At 42.2% G+C, this 23,640-nt stretch overlaps 1 protein-coding gene across 2 annotated transcripts in view; it reads left to right on the top strand.

The window, feature by feature from the left end:
* Positions 1 to 17,361: 17,361 nt before the first annotated feature.
* syt3 (synaptotagmin III) overlaps positions 17,362 to 23,640 on the top strand; it is a 30,271-nt gene continuing 23,992 nt past the window's right edge. Inside the window, exons 1-2 of one of the 2 annotated variants that reach the window (XM_069525143.1) lie at positions 17,362 to 17,689; positions 22,282 to 22,431. The gene's annotated coding sequence lies outside the window, so the exon portion shown is untranslated. The other variant, XM_020094124.2, reaches the window with a different exon arrangement.

Here is a 23,640-nt window from a genome sequence, read left to right as displayed (position 1 = left end):
ATCACCCACCTCCGCAGCTCCTTTCAGCTCTGTGGAGCTTTAATGGATGCTTTGGTTTCATGTCTTGAGGCTATTGTTTTGGTTCGCTCCCACTGCTCTTGTGACCTCGATTTCATCTACAGCAGTCAGCCGATTTCATCAAGAAAGCTATAAAAATGCCCCTGTACACTATATCCTCAGCAACAAAAAGCAGACTGGCACAGTTAGCAACTAGCTGGTGAACAAAATTATTTGATTTCTGTGTAGAGGAAGGAAGTGGAGAGACATTGTCCATCTTAATATAAAGTACAAGCTTCAAATCCCCCCCCAAAAAACATATATCGGTGCTAAAAAATGAAGAGATTTGTAGACTAAATGCTCTAAACATGTCACTTAAGTATTCTCTGTCCAGAATATTTACAGATGAAACTGGTCACTCTTCTTCAGCAGAAACCAAACATTCATATGTCAGACTGTTCCTTTAAGATACATAACAACAAATAGTTTTCCTGTCTGTGTGAAATATCTAATCATACATTGCTTTACCAAAAAGAAAAATCTAGGTTTGCCTTGCCCTTGTCGTAAAGCCTTCTTCTGTATCTTTGTATGTGCTGTGCCTGTCATGTATATTCCCCAAGAACACTATCTTTTTTGCAAACTTGTTTTGGAAATAAAATTTTCAGATGTTACACAAGCAGAAGCAGTGTTTTTGAACCTGTAGCGGAAAGAATGAAAGTATGTGTGTTTGTGTGAATGAGACAAAGGGGGAGTTGTTGAATCATCATGCCATCATCGTCTGTCCAGTCCTAGAGTCCTGCCTGTGGATGTTATTGCACAGAGCTGTCAGCTGACACACAGTCACTTTTAAGCCTTGTCTCTGTCAAGGGAACTGTGTCCAGGTCAAATGCTGCTCTTTATTTCAATGATGCCACCACAGAGTCATATGCAGCCTGGTATCAACACATGGCCATCAGCCAAGCACAATGCCCTACACCAGAGTGTGAGGGCAATGAGAAATCTCTTGTATATTCACATTCTACTCTGCGCAGCCAGGCACCTTTTTGTCGTAAATACAAACTGACAGGGGCATGTAGGAATATCTGTTTCCACAGCAGCAATGGAAATGATGATGTCACCTTAGAAGGAATTTTCTCACCTGATGACAGTTTCCTTGCTTGCAGCAGATGGAGACTTATCTGTAATCACAGACACATACAGCAGAGCTCTAGTGCCGTGCAGTTTCTAAAAAAAAAAAAAAAATACAGGAAAGCCTTCACAAGATTGAGAACAAGGATTACATCATGTGATTTAATCTATTTTATCAAGCATTTTGATGCAAAAAATCGTATCTATGGCCACTAGGGTTAGGTATTTAAACCTGTCTGGGTCTCAGGTGAACAGGGAGTGTGCCGTGTATTTTCCATAGCTTCTCCACTAAAACCTGAATCTACAGCAAAGTTGTTTTCCAAACAGTTGAACGAAGAACTAAAACTCGGCATAAAGGTTGACAACTTTGACTTGTCACAGTGTCCTCAATAGTTTTTTTATTATTCTGATGGTATTGTATGTTGATTATAATGTATTTCTTTATAACCTGTACTATACAACGAAGTGTGAAAATAAAAAGTTGTTGAGAATTGGATTTGTTCTATTTGTACTGCCACATTAATTTATATTGTGTCAAAGACTTCAGAGTTTTAATAACAGAGAATTATGCTTTCAAGTTGAGTATGTTTGCCCAGCTGTAAAAGATAAATAAAATAGCAGTATCCTTTCAAGTCCTTTTTCTTATATCTTCTCAGCAAAAGTATTAATTCATTTGTAAATGATATACTGTCATATTCCCTTATTTATTTTAAAATTTGTATCAAAACCTGCAGTAATTAGTGTCAATGGAAAGTATGACCACATCAATACTTTTCTACACACTGTTTAAGTGTGGTGAAAAGAAAAATCTAATTGAAGCAATAAATTGATTGATTATGCAATAGTTACTGTTTACATGAACCGTTTTTTGATCTGCACAACTCAATATAATGAGCAAATTAACCTGACATACTGTCAACAGACTTTAATTTGTCAAATAAAATAAAAATAAATAAAAACTTTGGGGAAATTGACAATATTTCAGTTGCTGTCAACTTTTTGTCAGTTTATCAACTATAAGAGAAGAACAGACGCCACATCCCCTCAAGATCATTTGACTTTAATATACACTGAGTGAAAGTGGCTCACTGTGAGAAATGCAGAGGCAGATTCACCCACGACAATCCATCAAACAGACTCTTACCGATGAATAAAGCCCTCATGACACCTTAAACTGCACTTTAGAGGGAGAAGTGGCACAAAGGCCACAGGCGGCGGTCGACTGGCAAGTGGGGAAAAAGTCACTTTGTCAAGAGTCATCCCTCATCCTGTTTTCAACAAGCAGACGAGTACGTTTATGGGGAATGACGAACCGAGTCCACGACCTGAGTGCTTGTTTCCCACAATGAAGTGTTCTGCCAGGTCTGTTAAGGTGTAGACTGTATTATGTCTTGGCTCTGGTCCACAGAACCCTTTAAAGAAAAAGATTATTACCAGGAAATATGCTGCCATCCAGAGCCATCACTCTTAGTGTTTGGAAGTTGAGCCTTGCAGAACAAAACTGACCCTTGTTCTTACTTTACAAAAGTAAAAAAAACAATGCAAATAATGCAACATAAGGAACAAATCATTTATAGTGGGGTTTTGCTGATAAACACGCTCGATCAGTCTCAGCTGTCAATGACGTTCTACCCTGTTCTTATAGCATCAAATTACTTAAAATAAATAATATGAAGTATAGCCTGTACATTAACATGGACGTCTCCACTTCCTTCCACTCTACAGAAATTAAGCTAAGATATCCCGAACACAAACGCTGCCAGAGCCTGTGCAGGAGGGTTTGGGGGATGGAACTGCAGTAAAGAGATTCCGTAAGTAGACCAATCACGAGTCAGTTTCAGCTGTCAATCATGATGTTCCACCTCATTCTTATATCATCAAATAACTAATAAAAACCTAACTAATCAGAAACTCAAACTGAACAAACATCAATGAGATAAGAACTACCTAAAATAACAGAAACCATCTTTGAGAAAAATCTATTTAACTTGTGATTCATGTGGTCCATGTCCTATTTGCTAACATGGAGAAGGTGGGATTTATGACCTAAACTGCAGCCAACCACCAGGGGGCAATCAAGTTGCTTTGGCTTCACTTTTGGGGAGCCTTCATGTTGTCCATTTTTATTGGCAATCCCTCACCAAACTTAGTGCAAAGTACACACACACACACATTATGTAATGACTGGACACAGCTCGTTTGCATGTTAATGATCTCACGATAGTCACTTTGATGCCTCTGACCTCAGTGAGGTCAACAGCTGGACACTCACCCTCAGACTATGCTCATGTTGCTCCATCATCCGCCGCTGCGTTGCTGAGGTCATGTTGACATCTTCTGCATCCTGATGCTGAGGGCGACGAGCTCCGTGGCATTGTCCTCCAGCAGGGGGAGCTAAAAGATCATCAGCGCAGCCCTTGGCTGGCCTGTGGAGGAGAAATACATTTGTGCACACTGGGGTGACAGCGTAACGGGAAAACGTCTTTATTCCCTCATCTCTCATGTGGTGACAGGCAGAACTTTAGGTTGCCATGGAGAGCGCTGCTGAGCAGGGCCATAATTAACAGAGCCACAGAACTCGGTTCAATGACTCATTACGTTTGGAGAAGTTAATGAGGAAATCACATAGCTCCTCGAAGGCAAATGACTCCGTGTGTGTATAGTGTGTTACATATGATGAATGTTTGAAGTAACATCATGAGGCGAATATTACAGCACACTGCTGCAGCCGCTTCTGCAGAGCTAATGATGAGCATGTGATCTGCCCCCGTGCAGTTGGGTCGAGAACTGGATGTGTATGTGTGAGTGTATATGAGTCTATATAGATGTGTGTTTGCATGCTTGTTTGAGAGCATCGCTATGTGTGTGTTTGAGTGTGTTCTGGGGATGACTCACCTCCTTGTCAGGGAGACACAAAACATATGAACATTTTCTCAGGCTGTCACACACACAAACACTCCCCCAGCTCCTTCCTCCAGATGTGCTTTAATGTTTCCTACTTTCTCCTTAAAATACTCTCTCTCCCTTTTTCTTTATTTCTCCCTCTCGTTCCCCCTTACTCCCCATAAGGTGCCCCAGGGAAGCTCCTGTCACGGCTAAGGGCCACCAGGGGGCCTGCTCGGGGGTTTACAGAGTAAGCAAGAACATAGGCGAAGCTACCCAACCACCTGTAGACCTGCCAAGAGCACTTAAGCACAAACTGTCTCGTACCATTTGTCTCAAGGACATCTGGAAAATCCCACTTGACTCTCTTGCTTAAACAACACTAACGCCACCGGTGGGGGGGGTGCGGAGGTGAAGCTGCAGCTAGAATGCCAAAGGTGCAGGGAGTAAGAAGAGCAGAGCAGAGCAGGGCAGGGCGAGCAGGGAGACTTTAGGCCCTGGCCTGCAGGGGCCACATTCATCTGCAGGAGACAGCAGGGTAATCTGAGGAGAGAGGTGAGTCCGCCTCTCTTGGCGTCTGCATGTGTAGGATGCTTTTCATCTCAAACTGCCCAAAAATAATGAGCAATCAAGAAAATGGTTATTCTCGCATTTCAATTAGCCTAATTAAAGAGAGGGCAGCGGACTACTCTGCAAGCAGTACAATACAGTATATTTTTATAGGTGTGTGTGTGTGAGAGAGAGAGAGAGAGAGAGAGAGAGAGAGAGAAAGAGATAGAGAGTGACTCTCCAAGGAGTTCAGCTGGAACACTGCATCAGCAGTCAGAGTGAGAAATTAACCATTTGCTCTCTCATCTGCAGCCTGGAGCAGATACACAATCTGGCCAGCGAAGTGTCTCTTAGAGGAGAAACAGAATCACACAGCGTCTCCATCAAGATATTATCTAATCATTTACATTTCTGATTCTGTGGCCTGAAGTTTGCCCCGGCCATGGATGCTTTTGTCTTCAGCTGTCCACGGTGACAACAACAGTGTGGCATGTGTGTGTTGTAAGGATGTGAGGGGGAGATGCTGGGAGTGAGAGAGTTAACTGTAAGTTCAGAATCCAGTCTGACAGTGAGAGCCAGATGGTCATGTAGAGCACTTATGTGACATGAGCCTACACAGCTCCCCCTGCTGGAAGACACACACACACACACACACACACACACACACACACACACACACAAACACACACACTATGTGGAGACTGGAGACTTATTCAAATCCTAACTATATTTACTACTTTCATAACACTAACCCTTAACCCAACCTAAACGTAAACTTAACATAAACCTAATCTTAACACGTCTTCACTTTTAAAATTAGTGATCTCTTTTGCATATTTGCTTTTTGTTACCATAACAGTAATAAGTGGACCACCCCCCCACACACAACTCATTTCTCAATGGCTTACAAACACACACATCTCTGACAGATATCAGCGCTTGTGATTCCCAGCTCATTTACTCATTTATCACTCTCCCTTCTTTCCTCAGCTCCCCCCACTCTTTATCTCCCTTTACTTACTTCCTCCTTCCTCTTCTTTTCATTTCCCTTGGTCTCAGTCTGGTGGCCAGAGTTAATTGGCTGCTGTCTAATTGCTGCTCATTAGCCTGAGTAACAAAACATGTGAGACGTAGCAAACAAAAACCTTCCTCTGACTCTCACTGGGCTCTGCTCGGAGTCTTTGGAATTCCCATTCCGGTGCAATTCCCCGTCCCTGCCTCATAGTGGCAGTGAATGCAATACCTGTTCTGTGTCGCTTCACTCACCCTGAAGTGAACATCTGAAAGACACAGATGAGTAAGTTTGATGCACAACTGGAATATTGTGCCATTGAAATTTAACAAATCACCCTTTTTATGCCGTTTTCTTACACTCGTGATGAAACTAGAATGTGCGGACCTCTGCCAAGGCCCAACAGTCTGCTTACGAAACCACATTAATGAGATTCAGTTACATCTGCGTTAGTAACTGTAAATCCATTAATGCATCTTATCTTACATCTTATGCACAGCTCCATCATTACACTGCTGTCAAACTATAATATCTTATTGGCCAACTTTACACATCATTCAGTTCACTATAGAATACATTGATCAAATCACTGTTAAATTACTTGTTAACCTACTGCGATTCTAACTTGCACATTCTTTTTTGCACATTTGCTTTGTTACATTTTTCAATTTCTTTTCTTCATATCTACTACTATTTTTAATTATTGTAGCTTTTTACTTTTTAAACACATTTACTTCCTTTTTCCCCTGATTCTGCACATAAAGAATGTGCACACAAGCTATCATACATGAACACAAGAACAGGCATATGTATTGGTTTACACACATTGTAGAAATCCTCATGGTGCATGCAAGCACCCACCCACATGTACAGACACACACATCAGAGAGGCCAGCCTCCTCGCCCACACCCTGTTGGCATTTGGCACGTTCTCTATATTTGGGTAATGCCCCTCCCAGGAGCCCGGCCCTCTAGGCTCCCCTCCCTATTTAATCCATCATAGAAAAACCTTGGGGGTTTAATTTCTCTCAAGGCAAAGTGCTTTGCTGGCATGGCAGCCAAATCCATACACAAGGAGTGTATCAAGCTTTAAAGTGAACATCTCAACAGCAGAGCAGTTTAGTCGGAGTGACATGAAATATAGACTATAGTGTGTCACCACAGAACAAGGGTGGACAAAAAGAAAAAAAATTGGTCTGGGGCTGCTACTGTCCTCAGGGTGTGTGGAGCGCTGTGGTGAGAAACGAGAAAGAGTGAGGTGGAATACACAATAACCAGAATAGTACACAGACACACACCCGCAAACCTTGTAATATGCCAAGAAAATTATTTACTACTCAAGAGCAGCCCCTAAATGATTAGATTAGTCTCCTGGCTCCGTGGCTTCTGTAGCGCAAAGAGACAGGATGGGATGAGACATTACTAATGTTGCAGAGACATCACAAGAAAAGAAAGAACAGTGAAACAATAAGAAATGAAGCAATATACATATCAAAATAGATCTAAAATCAACCCAACATAGCCTTCAGTGTGTCCGAACTGTTTCTCCCACCATATAAACCAATGTTTGCAGCCTTCAAAATATTTATAAAAGAGATCAAATCACTCACTGACACTAAATATACATCGTCTAGCCAGAGGACGCAGAGATCTGCGGCGCCACTCAACTAATCATTAATCAAATGAAGTACAAAAGGAAGTTTGTTTAGTTCGGGACAGTTCAAGTGATTTATGAGTAAATGCAAGTTCAACAAATATAAGTAAATTCAAGTGCACAGATATTTTTTAAACTGATAATAACAATGTGTTCAATGAAAATGTGAAAATGATTCGACAATTTAAAAGGGGTCACCATAATAATGACCCTGCAGAGTTATCACCTCAATGTGCTGCTCCCCTCAGTGTTGAGTAGTTTTATAGTCGCCTGGCCCATAAACTTTACTGTTTTAGATCAAACTCACCACATTCATGCTGCCGTTTTCTGCCGTTTTGAAGGTAAAAAGCTAATAAAAGTCCAACTGTACCTGTACCTGTTAAGCACCAAACAGAAGTTAGCTCTGTTCTTGGTCCCCATTAAATCCTGAGGGAAACATCTGGCTCTTTTGCTGCTAAATGCACCAGCTAGTAGCTTTCAGTCCTTTATTAATGATCTGAAAGTTATAAATCTCCAGGTGAGGGGAACTGCAAAGTTGATGATGATTCTTTATGGGTTGGTCAATACTTGTTACGATTCCTTTTTGATACAAATGTAAATACGGACTGTAGCTGCTCAAAGTAAATTACTGAGAGATGTGGACATTTTTATTGGAAATAAATCAACCAACTAGAATGGCATTCAGTCCTGCTGCACCAAATTGCTCACACCCATAGATATCAGTTCTCTTAATGTGATGATTGTTTTTTTTTTCAAGATCCATGAATTATTCCCATGGTGAAAATGTTGTAAAATAGCGTATCTCTCAATGTTTGTTACAATGGTAATAAAACATTTCCTCGATCCACCCCTTGGTCCCGTCTTACCACCAAGTGTCACGGAAATCCATTCCGTATTTTTTTTTCTCCCCTTTTGACAAAAACAACTTTCAACCCACATAGCAAAATGATTTGGCCCAGATTTGGTTCACATCGCTATACTGTCATCCAGCCAACAAACCTTGTGGAATTATGGCACTTGGGCGGTTTGCTCCTGTTTGCTAGACATGGGCCACAAGTGAGCCATACCAGTACTGCATGTCGACCAAAAGTGCCAGAGAGCCTGAGTTCTTCTTGTGCTATTTGGACCATAGTCACCATTTATGACATGGGCCACTAAAGGTTCATGTCCCGATTACACTTGCGTTTGCCAAGAAAGGCCCTGAAGGAGACAATATTTTATTTTGTTTTGGGATATCTGGGCTGGTATGGAAGTTTTCTGGAAGCTGGTGAAAGGAGACCTCAGGCAGCTGGGGATGTTTATGCAGAAGAATTGAATGTATACTTGATGCATCAAGGAGAACAGAAGGTGGAACAATATAGAAACGCTAACAGACTAACAAGAGCAATTGTCACCCACAAGTCTCAAGATGTCTCTCCCCATATATCTTCCTCTACTTGCGTCAACCATTCCAACAGCACATCCATGAATGGCTAGAATTGCTGTCACTCTCTATGTTACATGTTGGTGTTCACATCCTATTGGACAGTTAAGCCTAAAGCATGCAATCCTCAACCACATTGTGTCGTTACGTCTTCACACTGGTGAAGAGTTTAAGTCGGTGCCTCTGATGGGGCACCTGATATAGATATGAAAGTCCGTAGACACTACAATGTACTGTTGGTTGGTCCTTTATCTATAACCTGACCTTGGGTACTGCTTAGAGAGAAGGGAGTATTTGTGGAATTAGACAGGATGGTCAAAAATCTCTCATAATGGGCCACATTTGTAATCTTATAAGTGGGCCGCTTTAAGCCCACAACATTGTTCGGGCCACAAGAAGGCCAGAAGTGCCACATCATTGCCTTTAGTGGCCCACATCTGTATGCTATCTGAAACTCAGTGCTGTCTCAACAAATGTTCTTCTTGTGAAGGGCAAACTTGGATTCAAAATTCAACAGTGCAAGCCTACCTCTGCACACTCCACTAATACTCAGCGCTCAAAACTCACAACATCAAAATACACTGGCAACAGAAACAGCATTCTGCCGCAGCGGTAGCCATGCCGGGTGGTATAAGCTCCATGTCACCTTCTTCACAGTCTACAGCCCTATGTACTCTTGACCTCTGCAAGAGCAGCTTCTGTGAGACTGGACACCTCAAGCACTGGCTGCGGCCACTGGGGTTCACCAGAGGACTTTGAGGTTGACCCTCACACATACCACATACAGGGCCTGTCCACACTGCTGCAGGCTAAGAATCCCCCTCACCCCTTGAAGAGCCCAGCTGAGAGGCCAGACTCACCGAAGCTGCTGGAGGGGTTCTCTGCCAGCAGCTGTGAATGAAAGAAAGAAAGGATAAAATCTTGAAAGCATTGAATCCTCTGATGAGAAATTAAAGTGGGGGTTGGCAGCGGCACATGGGTGGGGGGGTGTCACGACAGAGACGATGAAGAGCAATAGGGTTGGTGAGTGAAGAAGAGAAAGAAGGAGAGCGTGAGGAAGAGAGAGGTGGGCGATTGGTCCTATGAGAGAGTTGTCATGGTAACAAGTGATCATGATGAGCTTGAGGATGATCAGAGAAGACTTTTGGAAAAGAAAGTGCAAATACATACAGATGACACGAAATCACATTAGACAGGAAATGCAGTGTATCACAGCGTCAAGTCAGAGTGGGCTGCGTGGGACAGAATCTCATTTTAATTTTACAGTTGCGTTTCAAACTTTATATTAAATACACAAGCACTTCATTTTCTGGATTACGCTGGAGTACATCAAATAAACTCTCAAATTAAGTGGCTTGTTTGTGCTCATTGATAATGTGTGTGGCTGCATTTGCAATCAGATATATCATACAGCATTCAGTGTCTACAATGTGATCAGTCCAGTCAATTCACTTGACCTCAAATTGTTGCAGTGCAATTTGTTCATATCTGGCAAATTAAATTTTTATATTAGCCTTTTTTCATTCCCTATGCAACTGCAATTTAAACAACAATGATAACTGTCTCATTCCCACTAAACTTGTTATACTTAATGAGCGAACACATAGATATGAGAAAGGAGAGGGAGTCGCTTGGAGAACAGTAGAGATGCTGCAACCAAAGACAGATTGCTGGCGAACCTATGTAAGGGTTTTTTTTCTTGGTCAGGATATGCCTGCTCTGGAGTTGAATTTGCTTTTCAGAAATTTGGGTGTTGGAATTGTTACTTCCTTGTATTTGGGCTTTGATTTGGACTTGTACCTCTGTCAAGGAGGTGAAGTTTTCGTCTTTTTTTATTTTTTGTCTGATTGTTTGCAGGATTACGCAAAAACTATTGGACAGATTACCATGAAATTTGAAAGGTGAAAGTATAGAGTATGGATCAGGAAAGAACCCATTAAATTTGGCTGTGATTCTGGATCAGGGAGCAGATCCAGGAATTTTTTGACACATCCACCAAACGATAGAAAATGTACCTTGAAGCCTGCTGCACATTGGTTCATTTAAACCTGTTGTTAGACCCACAAACTGGGGAAAAACAAAATGTTTTGAGATTGAACATGTCCCTTGTTTCCCTCCTCTGAGATTGTCTGCTCCATCCTGATTTGTTTCTCCTTTGTTCAGTCAGCTCTACCTCCCCTGTGAATTCAGTCCAGTGCTGCCTGCTCTCCTTTGTCGGTTCATCTGCTCAGTTCCCTGATCTTCCCTGTTCTCTCTGTGGTTCCTGAATTTTGCCTGTTTGCTACCTGAGTAGTGTTGAAACCACTGCCTGACTGTTTCCCGGCCCATCTGCCTCCAACAAAGCCTGTAAGCTTTTTTATAATCCATATTATTAAATTGACTGTTATTTTTTGCTAGCCAAGTGTCATGTTTTCATCCTGTTACATTCAAAACATTCTTTTGGACATAATTTTGGATGTTTTTAAGTCTTTGAGGCCAAAGATGTGAAAAGAAGATAAATCTTTAGCAAAGTTTTCCTTTAACTCTTTGAGGGACAGCAGCAGGTTTCTATTGTTTTGCCACAGGACTTGAAGTTAAATTCAACCAGTGTTCTGTTTTTTTGGTGCTGCTGAGAAAGTAAAACTTGGTGAGCTATGGGCAACTTTGACTGTCTGTCCCCTTTAGCAACACAAGACAGAGCATACACACTGATCTGAAAGTGATGTCTGTGTCTTTCGCCTTTTTATTGCTTTGCCAAGAGGGACACCCCCCCCCCCCCACCTCTTCTGGTGAGAGTCATAGTATCAAGTTAGGGAACATGGCTGATAAAGGTAAGAACAAACACAGCAGAAAAGTGTCGAAATCTAAGTGGTAGCGTGGATTGATTGTCTCATAGTCTCGTTGGCCTAAAACGGTGGTAAACATAAGTGCTTTATAAATAAAGTTATTGTTATCATTATTTTTACCACAGATGACAATTCGGGGACCTTCAATCTCACCACACTCAAGGAAGAGTGTGAAAGTGTTGCTTGTTAACTGTCAGATTTCAAAGTGCAGGAAGTTTGTATTAAAGCAGACATATGATTATTTTTCACTGTTTCTTTACTCTAGCGTGTTGTACAGGTTTTTTGTGAATGTAAAGTTCCTCAAGTTAAGGGGACCTTAAAGAGACAGGAGCTAATTATCAACCTGAATGAAAATTATATTTCTCCTTTAACTTTTGAGTGTAAATGCGCAGATCCTGAATCATGTTGGTGCTAAACCTTTGAAATGAGAAGATCATGGAGAAGTACCTATATCTAGACCACTGGAGGTCATATGAAATAAATCCCTCTCTCTGTTTTTATTCTAAGGTTATACATTTGGTTATTCTGGATCCTTGTGCAGAATATACTGTCTATGTTACAGAGCAAGTAGTTCTTTACCCTTTAGCTGCTTTATTGTTTTGAGGCGGCCATCTTACAAATGCAATTAGGAAGAGATGAAGAAGAGTAGAAAGAAGTCCTGAGCCTTCTACCAAAGTTCCCCACACTGCACAGAGCTCTGAAAAAAAAAAAAGCTGGCAGTCCCATCTGACAGAGTCTTGTCCCCACTGCTGAGGTGAGGTAATGTGGCAATAACCAGCAAGAGTCTGTGGGCTGATGTCACAGAGGTAGCGAATCTCAACCTTTGTCGGGGAGGATGCATTATTCATTTGACTTTTACTGCTTTAGATAACAACATGTGTCAAATTGAGCAGTAAAGGATCTTTGTGTCGAGAGTCTCCCCAAAGGAAATATTACCTCAAAAAAGACCCGGCCTGTGGTGAAGCGCTGTCTTGAGGATAAACGAAGGGAAGAGAAGTCCCCTCTCATGACATTTTTCTTGAGGCATCTCCTAAAGAAAGTTCAGTGTAGCGAACCGCAGGGGTTCACAAATGTTGGTACCACCATTAATCTTAACATGCAACCTGGTGTGTTTTGGTCGACCGCAGCTCTGTGCTAAAGGAGGGAAAAGTTCAGGACACATGAGGCCCAGACAGTAAGACCCTGAATCCTCCTCACGGCTCACTTCATTGGGATTTGAGCTGCAGCAGAATATCTAATATAATTTCTCACCAGAGATTGTTAAATCTATGAACTGATTAGATTTTATTGTTCAAAGGTCACATTTCCTATTGCCACACAGAACACGTGTCTTGTGTACACAAGAACGCCTGGGGGGCTTTCTTCAAGTTTGGTACAAATATTCACTTGGACTCACAGATGATCTGATAAGAATTTGGTGATCAAAGGTTAAGGTCAGAGTGACTTATGAAACACATTTTTGGTCTTGGGAACGTAACAGGTCAATGAGGGAATTTCTTCAAATGTGGCATGAACACCCATAGATGAATTGATTCAGAATCTCAAACATTCACTTGGGGTGCGTTCGTAAAGTCCAAATAATCTCCTTTCCTAACCACTGTCCCTTGACCCAGCTGATACACATCACCAGGTCAATAAAAGATGTTAGGAAAGGAGAACCACTGTGCGGATAAAATCCAACTCCACTCCTCTGCATTTAAAAAAAACTACTTTATGTATAACAGAGGACATACATACTGTGTTCTGTATACTGTGCACTGACATGACAAAGTTTCCTGTCCAAAACAGAGGGAACATTTATTCATTCAATTCATTTAACATTTTCATCACCTTCTCACAGGTAAATAACCACTAAACGGATTTAATTGAAAATGAAACAAACAGGACTGAAATGATAAAATAGTGTGAGGAAAATATGCAGAGAAAACCTTTCATAAGTGGAGGAAAATGATTGTGTCCATTCCTCAGTCAAGAGGTTGAAATAACTTTTATATCTGTATTTTGTTGCGTTGATGATGTTGTGAACTATAAATTCATTCTTTTTGTTTTTTATGTGACTCCTGACTTGACAGATGTGACAGAAGAAATCAGGAGACCAGACGAGATCATGTGAGGATTCACATCAGAACTGGATCGTGTTATAAGAATTAAAACAAATGTTTGCTGCCACAGAGAATTGTGGGGATGTTACAATGTTTCATCTGCTGAAGGAGATAGGTTAGGAAGAATTGAAGCTCTTTTCCTTATCCTTTAGAGAATTCTAACAGCTCTTATTATAGCGGCTGCAGAAATACATCCAGGTCATTTCACTCAGTTAGGAAGGTTCCCAATCAAAATTCATAAAATCATAATGCATGGTCAGTGTGAAAAATAATTGGGGGACATTGGAAACCCCTTTATGCTCCTTAGTTTTCTTTTGGGTTGTGCAAATAACCTTCTGATACATTTTGCAACTTCAACAACATTAAATTAAGATTGTGTTTTATGATGTTAACAACCACAGTCTTAGTCACTCCTAATCTTTCTCTGTAGGCTTTTCTCCCCTGCAGCATCGCTTAGTCTACTCCCTCTAATAAATCGGCACGTGTGTCGTGATGTTTAGATGCATGTAGTCTCACTGTGTGTGTGTGTGTGTGTGTGTGTGTGTAAAACAAGTGCCTAAGTTTGTTTTGTGTGCAATTGTCAGAGGGGATAATTTGCCCCATATAGCGGGATATTGTCATGCTGGGGCTTGTTTTAGAGGAAACAAGGTTTCTGGGCTGACAGTAGCTGCTGCCCCTGGCCGAGCTTTTACTTTTTCCTCTCTCGGTCACATCTGGTTAATTTTCCTTCCTCTCTTTTCCTCTCCTCTCCTCTTTTCTGTATCATCTCTACGCATCCCTGTCCACCTCTGTTGTGCGTCTCAGCCTCCCTCTATGCTCTGCTGTGACAGCTAGCAGAGGTCTCTGTTTACTCTCATTCATCAGTCAATCATCGCTCCCTGCAGGGTTCCAAACACAGCTATTTTCCATCCTTCTTTTGCCATCACTGTTTTCACATTGACGACAAAGAGGCTGACACATAATTATGAGATATTACTTCATCGAGCTACGAAGGACTTCTACTTTCTTTACGTCTGTACGTTTCAATTTGCAATAATTTCCTGCCACAAACCCATTCCTGCTTAATTTTTCGGGGAAATATGCAGTGATGGACAAGATATTATCATCTTTGTTAGTGTGAAAAGCGGGTCAGAGAATATATTATTATGTGGTCAGTGTAATAAATTATCACACAAAGGGATTCCTGAGATATAATTTTGTCCATCTGGTAATTGTTGGATATCAGAAGCGACACTATTATTATTTTGTCAGCCTGATAACAACCTTAATGTAGATCACTATAAAGGCTCAGCAGGAAGATAAGTCTTGAATTTCCTCTTTATGTCATGAATAGATTTCAAACATTTTTCTAAATCTTTCTCTTGATCATTTCTCTCCATTAAAACGCACATCTTTATATTTAGATTTACTTAAATTAAAGCTAATTCAAAAATTAAGTTTGCTCTCATCTGATGCCTGCCATCAACATTTATATGAATAAAACCCAAATTGAGAGCTATTTCTTAAAAATCTGATTATATCATAGTTTATGAGCAAAATGCATTTCAAATTTCCATACCAGCGTTTTTAATAAGGCCTGGATGTTCTCTGTGTTGTGTGCCCCATTAGATTTTTCGGGCACAGTCTGGGGGAATGATTAATTCATCAGTAAGCTGTCTTTAAATATGAAGGTGCCTGCCTCTATCTTGACAACAAAACTCACAGTTGGAGGACTTTTCAGTTTGACTAAAAATTAATAATGCGCTTCCAGTTCTTACCACAAACACAGCCAACGACTTGTTTTCCTGTGCAGCAAAACAACGGGACCTGAAGTTACTTTAATGAGAAATATCTGCAGCGCTGTAACAAATGAGGGAATGCCGACAATGATTGGTGATCCTGGAAACATCGGCTATGCATCACATGGAAAACAAGAATCAAAAGCACTCACTATTCACCATGTAAATTTATAATGGCAACAGAGAATCTCCAGGGGCAGAGGGATGACTTGCCTTAATATGTGCTAAGGCTGGCACTGTCTCAGCAGGCAGAGTAGACACACTAATGCAGGGGTTCACGTATGTTTTCAACTTTAACCCCCAGGATTACAACCCACCACAGAACACCTGATTATCTTGGCTAATAGATTGTTTGTGTTGATGATTGTGATGTGACATCTAATTTCACATATGGATATCAAAACTACAATCATATTACATCTTCTCACTACCTAATCTACTGTACAAATTCAACTGTGGCTGAATATGTGTTCTTCTCATTTTACTGGACAGTGACCCCAAAGGAAGCCCTGAGGGACACTACTTTAAATGTCTTCCATATAAGATTTTAGATATGAATATAGCAACTAGTGGCTAATACCTATGTAAAGATATGGTGGGGTAACAGTCCTGAACAAATAATCAATTTACCTTCCTTCTGTGTGTGTTGTGATCCAAACTTCCCTGTGAAACCATTGGACCTTTCAAAGTTTATGAAGCAAGATGGCTTAAATATGTGGACTCACTCATTTTCATCCTTTTTAGGTGATGGGATCTTTCAGACAAAACTATTGAACCAGAAATACTGCACTAGAGCTTATTTTAATACAGTCTGTGGACTAGACACAGCATGGCAGGGCTTGGCTAACAATGTTATCATAGACTGAATGTACAGATGGAAAACAGCTGTACATTCAGATATTTTTACTCCATTTTGGTACTATTGGAGGAAGTGAAGAGGTGTCATCCATCTTCAGATACAGTCTCTAGTTAGCTAGCTGGATTAATCTTTTGATGGGTCTACCATATTCAAGGTAGCTTTATTCAGTTAAGCTTCTGGTTGAAGGGTAACTGGGCCTCACAACACCCATGGACTATGTAGGTGACACCTTCAAGGCAGCACAAAGGTCGAGAGGAGGAAGCTTACGAAATATTTTTGATCTCATATCTGTGAAAATTCTATTGGCTATATTACCTTTAAAGACAAGTTCTTTGATGCAATATCCAAACTATTCCTGACCGACCACAGAGGGTCATCGTTATCCCACTGGTGATGTTACCATAAACAAGAGAAACATTTTATGTGCCTCCTCTCTACTTATATGAGGCCTGCAGGAATATCATAATCTAATCATGACTCCAATAAGACTGTTTCATTCTAACTAGATCATGGCCTCTGTATACCTCAACTGCATTTCTCATCCAGGTTTCCATGGTGCACACACACACACACACACACACACACACACAGGCCAAGATCCATGTCCTTTTTTGGCTGCGCTCCAAACTAAATTGGCTCCTCCGTTCCCTCTCTCCACTGCCCCCTGCTTCCAGCAGGTCCTCTTCTTCTTCTCCTCTTCCTCCTCCCGTCCCCTGGACACTACTGTAAATAGGGGCAACATTTTATGTGACCCCCTCACCCCGAAAACCACCAGCTCCAACCCACCACCACCACCACCTCCCCAGGGGCATCTGCAGAAGTATCATTATCTAATCAAAGCTCTAATAAGACCAAACAAGATCCTGGGGCCATCTAACACACACACACACACACACACAAACACACACCCCTCCTACCCTCTGGGACGAGAGTGGCCATTACCCCCCCCCCCCCCCCCCCCCCCCCCCGGTTCCCAGTAACACACACACACACACACACCTTCCCTCTGCACGCCCCACATCAGTCTTTAGCACTGGCCGGGCTGTGGAGGCAGTGAGAGGAAAGACACAATATTAGTATTCAGAGCACAGGGAGGAAAAATAGAAGAGGGAGCGAGCAAGAGAGAGGGAGAAAGAGAGAGAGGGAGGGAGGGGATAGTGAAATAGAGAGGAGGAAAAAACAGCAGGAGGGGGTAAAATATAAGAGAAGAACACAGGAAACGGGAGGGAGAAGAGGGGAGGGAAGAGATATCATATTGTTCATTTCTCCCTCCCAGTCTACACCATCTCCTTCTTCTTCCTCTTCTTCTTCTTGTTCGGTGCGTCTCGTAGAGAGGAGCGAGAGAGGACGGCAGATAGAGGGACGGAGAGGAGGAGGGCGGAATGCCCCTTTAACAAGCGTCGCATCTGACTAAAACAGTGGAGCGGCTCGTAAATCGGGAACCGGACAGGGAGAGAGGCGGGTTTCTGCAGCGCCAAGGTAGGGAGACATTCCCCATGTTTTTTGTTGTTGGCTCCTGCAGGCAACGATGCGTCCGCGGCTCCGTGATGTGATGCGCGTTATTCGCATCATCCATGTACCTGCTTCGATCCCGCACGGGGCTCTGATGCTGAATGTGCCCTGAATCCAGCAGCATGTGTGTGTTTTCCATCAATATTACATGTGTGTAAATTGTGCCTTTCAACATTTTGCATTCTGCCATTGGCGGCTACATGTTACGAGCACATATAGTGGACATGCATGTACAGTCAGTCCATATAGAAAGGGTGCACGAGCCTGTGTAACACGTAACATGTGAATCAATGGCAGCTCTCCTCACTGGTGATGATGGTGATTGAACTTTCTTCTTCCTTGATCCCACGCAAATGCTATTAGATGCAAGCCGAACAGACAGTGGGGTACGCGCACGAGCACGCGGAAAACACACAGAAGACAGGTTGACGTGCGTAAGACGTGCGTAATCCCCCACCCTCCCCATCCCCTGCACCCTCCTCTCCACCCACACCCCACCATCAGAGAGGCATCAGGTCCTCTGGTTCTCACCACAGAGAACCATATTTATGCAAGTGGTCAAAAAAAGAGAGAAAAAAGACCCACTGAGACACACTGACTCACCGACTCTGACATAGCAGGAGGTGAAAAATGAAGTGAGGGCGGCCGTTGTCTGTGTGTGTGTGTGTGTGTGTGTGTGTGTGTGTGATTACACTCCCTGTCTGTAAATAGGTCCCACTCTGCAGCTCCATTGGCTGTGTGCAGGAGAGACAGGAAGAGCAGCACCAGTATCTCAGGGTTTTCCTGGCTGCACGGCCACTCGCTTTCTATTTCCTGTCTCATGTTATAGATAATTTAGACCCTGGCAGCTCCAACAGGCCCAATGTGTTGAGAAGCTCTGAAAGCCTGAATAGCAACCTTTTTGAATGTGTAAATGAATGTGCGATAGAAATAGGTGGAGATAAAAGATCTTGCTCGGATGTGAGCGCATGTTCGATTGCATGTTTATAGAGATAGATGGTCTTAAACAGATATAACGGCCCCCTGTCTCCCATCTCACGTTATTTATTTGCTGAAAGGGTGTCCAGGAGCTATTATAGGACAGGCTAAATTGGAACAACCTCGAGGCCGAGGCTCAGCAAAGCTATTACCTCTAGTCAATAGACATTAATATCCCCATGCTCAATCTTGGCCTCATATGGCGCCGTCTCTGTCCCGCCGAAGCACAGCACTGCTCCACTGGAGTAACCAGAAGGATGGGTTGTAGTAGCCCTATCTGTTTACCCCCGTGCATCAATCCGTCACAGACGAATGAGCAGAGAGGAGCGATGATAGCATTGTGTCACGCAGACATCACTGTGGCCTCGAAAGGAAGTGATGCAAAACAAAAGGGTGGATATGCCAGAGCCGGTGGAGCGAGGTCATGACCTCCATGATTCAGGGACCTTCCTGGCAAATGGCGGATGATCTAAGGGTACACAAGTACATTGATTTGAGGTGGTACACAACATGATGCGGCTCAGCAGGGTACAACAGAGCAGACAGCATCAAAGTCTCGAACAGAGAGGAGCCGGGTCACAGGGCCAAGTCGCCCGTCTGCGGCGCAGCAGCAGACTGGAACCGACGTGAATTTAAAGGGAAGACTGTTAATGTGAAAAATGTCGTGAAAGCACAGACATGGGAAGTGTGAAATTTGCTTAAACACTTAAGCACATTTGCAGACTTTATAACAAATAACAAATAAAGCATTCAGGGCAAGGATGAGAGGTTCAATTAAAGATGACTTCTAGGTACAGATGAAAACAAAAGAGAAAGCGTGGCAGCAGATAAAAGGACTTGAAAGCAGGTTCAATGAGATCCGCCTGAAACATCCTATTAGGTATATCCAATGGATTAGTCTCCTTTGTCTAGAGAAGCATTATGTTCAAACACAAAAACCAGTCTGACTGTTCTCAGTTAAATTTTGCGATTATGAAAGATTTCAGTGTTCATAGACAATTTGACTACAAACTAAAAGCCAGATGATGATATAGGGTTGCAATAGATCACAGGGCTGTGGTGAGCATCTTCTGCTTCTCATTCAGCAGACAGCAGCGTTTCAAATGCCTTATCACTGTAAATCCCAAACCAAGCTGAGGTGTGTGATTCATCCCCCGGAGATAGATTCCACGGACAGATTTCAGGTTTCAGGCGAGCTCTCTAACATGATCCTTGTTACTGAAAAAAAGCCTTTGATTTTTCCCTTTTTTTTAAATCATATTCACATTCGTGCCTGCTCCAGGATTTTTTTTGTGTGCTGACTGTTTTTGTTGGAATTTCTGAGCGAGTAATAAAGACCAGTGGAATTCTTGTGTGAGGAATGCTGAGCCAAATAGCCAAGAAATCCAATGCATCAACTCAAAAAAAGGGAGCGGGAGTGCATTCGATATTAGATAAATATTTATTGGTGTATGCCCAGGCAATAAGAAATAGAGGTATGGTGTCGTGTTTTTTTTCCCTTTGCATTTTGGATGTGCCTCCTCACTCTTCCTCACAATTGTATTGGATTTTTGTGATTCTATTTTCTCTGCTCTCTATGCACCTGAGGGTGGCTCCAAATCTCCCTGTCCTGTGCAAATACAAGAATGATCCCTTCATTATAAGGGAGAACAAACATAAACGCCTCATCTGCTTTATCGCCTGTAAGCTAGGTTGAGGATGTAACGGCTGGACAGAGCCATTAAAAATGAGACATTTAGCTGATGCACTTATCTCTAAGTGATCAACAGGAGGGGCCGGCCAGGGGGCTCAGTGTCTTGCTCAAAGACACCTGCACCTCAAAGCAGCTCTGACCTCTGAATTTCAGTTGTCCATCCAGTGGGGCCTTGTTTCCGGTGTTTCCCTCGCTTGTTTTCTGACGGACCAACTTCTTTTCATAATACCACCTGCGAACACAGATTTCTCTTTCTCCGTCGTGTGATTAGACGGTGACCTTGCACGCAGACCTGTCTTACCTGCCCAATTGGACAGTGACCTTACTGGTTGACTGGTCTGTGTTGTGGCGTATTTGTTCCCCGGGAGTATTGATCCCAGGCAGAGCAGCAGTCAATGGAGCATCTGTGGGAGGTTTAGTGTTGCTCTCAGCACTTCAGTTGAAAAGTGTGTTTCTGGGCATGACGCTACCTAAGTGGAAAGGTTCGTCGACACGTGTCGGAAGACATATTTATCAGTAACTAACTAGCCTCGGTAAATAATTTGTCTGTAGTAAATTTCATCTTCAAGCCATTGATTACCATTGTTGCTGTGTCACCCTTGCCGGTGTGTTTTTTTTCTGCCCATCTTTACTCCAATTTCTTTCCCTCCCTCTTTATCTGTCTCGCCACCAATTTAATGTCAGCATCTCTCTTATCCCTCCCTCCCTTTCTCTCTCTTCCTTACCACACAATCGTTCTTTCTGTCCATCTCATGCTTTTCTTTTCCTCTCCCTCCTTTCGGATGCTCTCGCTGGCATTTGAGGCGGCCAGTTTTTGTGCCAGACAGCCATTCCTCAGATTGAGATATCTTGGGTTTTAAAGTCACTCAGACAGATTTAGTATCTTAATGGGGGGAGAGTGGGGGGGGAGGTGCAAGAGGAGCGCCAGTGTTGGGATGTTGGGTGAGGATGGCGTTTTTTGATTTGCTAATTTGAGATTCACTTCACTGCAGTAGGCTGTGCTGTGATGGACAGATAAACAGACTCTGCAATAAATTGAATAAGACTGAGTTAGACTGACACACTATCCTAATGTGACAATCAGCCTCTCAAAAGAGACAGAGACGGAGCTGGAGACAAGAGAGGAGGAGTGTGTTTCTGTCCTCAGCAGGAGAGACAGAAAACTCTGAGGGGAGTGGAAGTATTTCTTGTTTCGGATCTTGTTGGGAGTGAAATGTGTCTTTGCCTAATGTGGTGATTGATTGATGGCCGGGAGACAGATGGACACATAAGTTGGTCATTGCTAGGGAGGAACTACTCAATGCACAAAGACTGATACTGACACCTCACAGAGAAACATACATCAAATGATCAATAGCCCTTCCCCTGTCGACCAGGCCCTTTCCTTGAGAAATAGGCCCGTTGCTTTACAAGGACAAAGCATCTCTGCTGAGAAGTGAGCTGACCTCTCACCATGAACATTGTTTTTTCCAGTGATTTATTCTCAATCCAGATCAGGGCATGTGCCTCCTGGCAAGGCATATTCAATACCAGGTTTTTTTTTTTTTTTTAAACCAATCTGTATTATTAGACACAACTTTGCATATACTCCCCTCAGACAAAGTCCCCCGAGCCTCACAGACTGTGAGAAACTGGAGTTTGGGCATTGACCCGCTTTTATTTCGACAGAATGAGTTCAAAAATAAAGACAGTATGCTAAAGAAGTTTGGTTTGTCTTCAATGAAAGGACACAGATCACACACATTCAGACTTTCAGACTTAATGCGGCTAATTATTAGTTAATCTGATGTTTTATAAGATTTTGTTGCCTTTCAAAAAATCACTGTTCCTGCTGTTGTTTGTCTCTGCTGCACTTGTCTTGTTGATTGATTGATTTCTTTTATTTCAGGTGATGTTGGAGAGCTTCAAAAAAAGAGTCTCCACAAATCCACCGCTGACACCAAATCTATGCTGATGAGACCACAGAAACGCACAAGTGCCACCGTTTCCTGTTGGAGCTACATGACCAAGAGCTCATCTCTGTCACCAACTTGTGCAAGTGAGGAAAAACAAAAAGATCCACTTGTCTTCAGGCGCCCATTTCTGGGCTGGGAAACATTTAGGAAAATAACAAGCTAAAGGTTATGCATGCACTGCAGGCATAACTCTCCATTCTGCAGCCAAATATATTTGGAAAGAAATCTTTACATGTACAGAGAGTCCCCGCTGCGGTTTTGCAAATTCACCATGGCCCAGAACTTTGAGAGTCAAGCTCAATAAAGGTAAAACACACTAACTCTGGCTTAATGCGTTATTGAAGCAAATAAAATGCTTTATTTTCTTCCCTTTCAGATTTACAGTGAATAGTGAAAATGCGGAGCTGAATCCTGGTGGTTCTGTCAGCCAAGAGACTTGATCTGTTTATTCTAATCTTTTGGCGTTTTTGGATTTTGTTTGAGCAGCTTGTGGCCCTCACTCTCACACTGTTTTGGTTTGGTGTGTTAGAGGCTCAACGCTAGACAGCTCAAAATTATCGAAATTACTCTGTAATTAGAGTAAACAGTGCCTTGGGTGGAAATTTTACATAAAATGTCAGAATGATTGACTCATTGGTCAGTTTCAGACACCAAACTCGTCACTGTTTCCCCAGGAGGTCACTGACAGTGAGGTTCTGTTCAATTAAGTACCACGTAGAGTGAGAACTGAATTATCTGGCATTGTTCAAAGTATGAAGATTGATTATTAAGTATTGCTATGTAATCTGTCTGTATATAAATTGGGAGAATAAATGATTTACTCAGTGTAATGTGTTTGAGGAAGGTTTGTGTTTGGAACGCTATAAGAATCAATACACAACTGTGCAGAACTGTGCAGCTTTCAGCCACTTTTAAATTCAGTTCGACTCAGAATACTTTATTTGTACCTCAAGGGGTAATTTAAGGCTCATTAACTCATCGGTTTGGTTCTTGCAGCCACACAAAGACTGTATGGTGTCTTTATTTGCCCAAGAGCCTTTCACTGCCACCCCTGCATAGAGGAAAATGAAAATGTATTTGTGGTTTGAAAGATGAACAAGAAATAACAATCCTTGAGTGGTGTTCTGTCATTCAAGATAATCCACAGATCTTGTTGTCAGTGTTTTTTCAAGTAGTATTTTCTACCAAATGTTTAACCTGGTTTAAACTGGTTTGATACATAATTTTAGGGATGATTTGGGTGAACTGAACCATCCCCTAATCCCTCCATTTTTTTTTTATAGCTTATCCTT

Source organism: Paralichthys olivaceus, chromosome 5 (assembly GCF_024713975.1).
Source record: "Paralichthys olivaceus isolate ysfri-2021 chromosome 5, ASM2471397v2, whole genome shotgun sequence".
In the NCBI taxonomy this organism is placed as follows: domain Eukaryota; kingdom Metazoa; phylum Chordata; class Actinopteri; order Pleuronectiformes; family Paralichthyidae; genus Paralichthys; species Paralichthys olivaceus.
The sequence above is the reverse complement of the archived record's forward strand: the minus strand, read 5'-3'. Positions and strand labels throughout refer to the sequence as shown.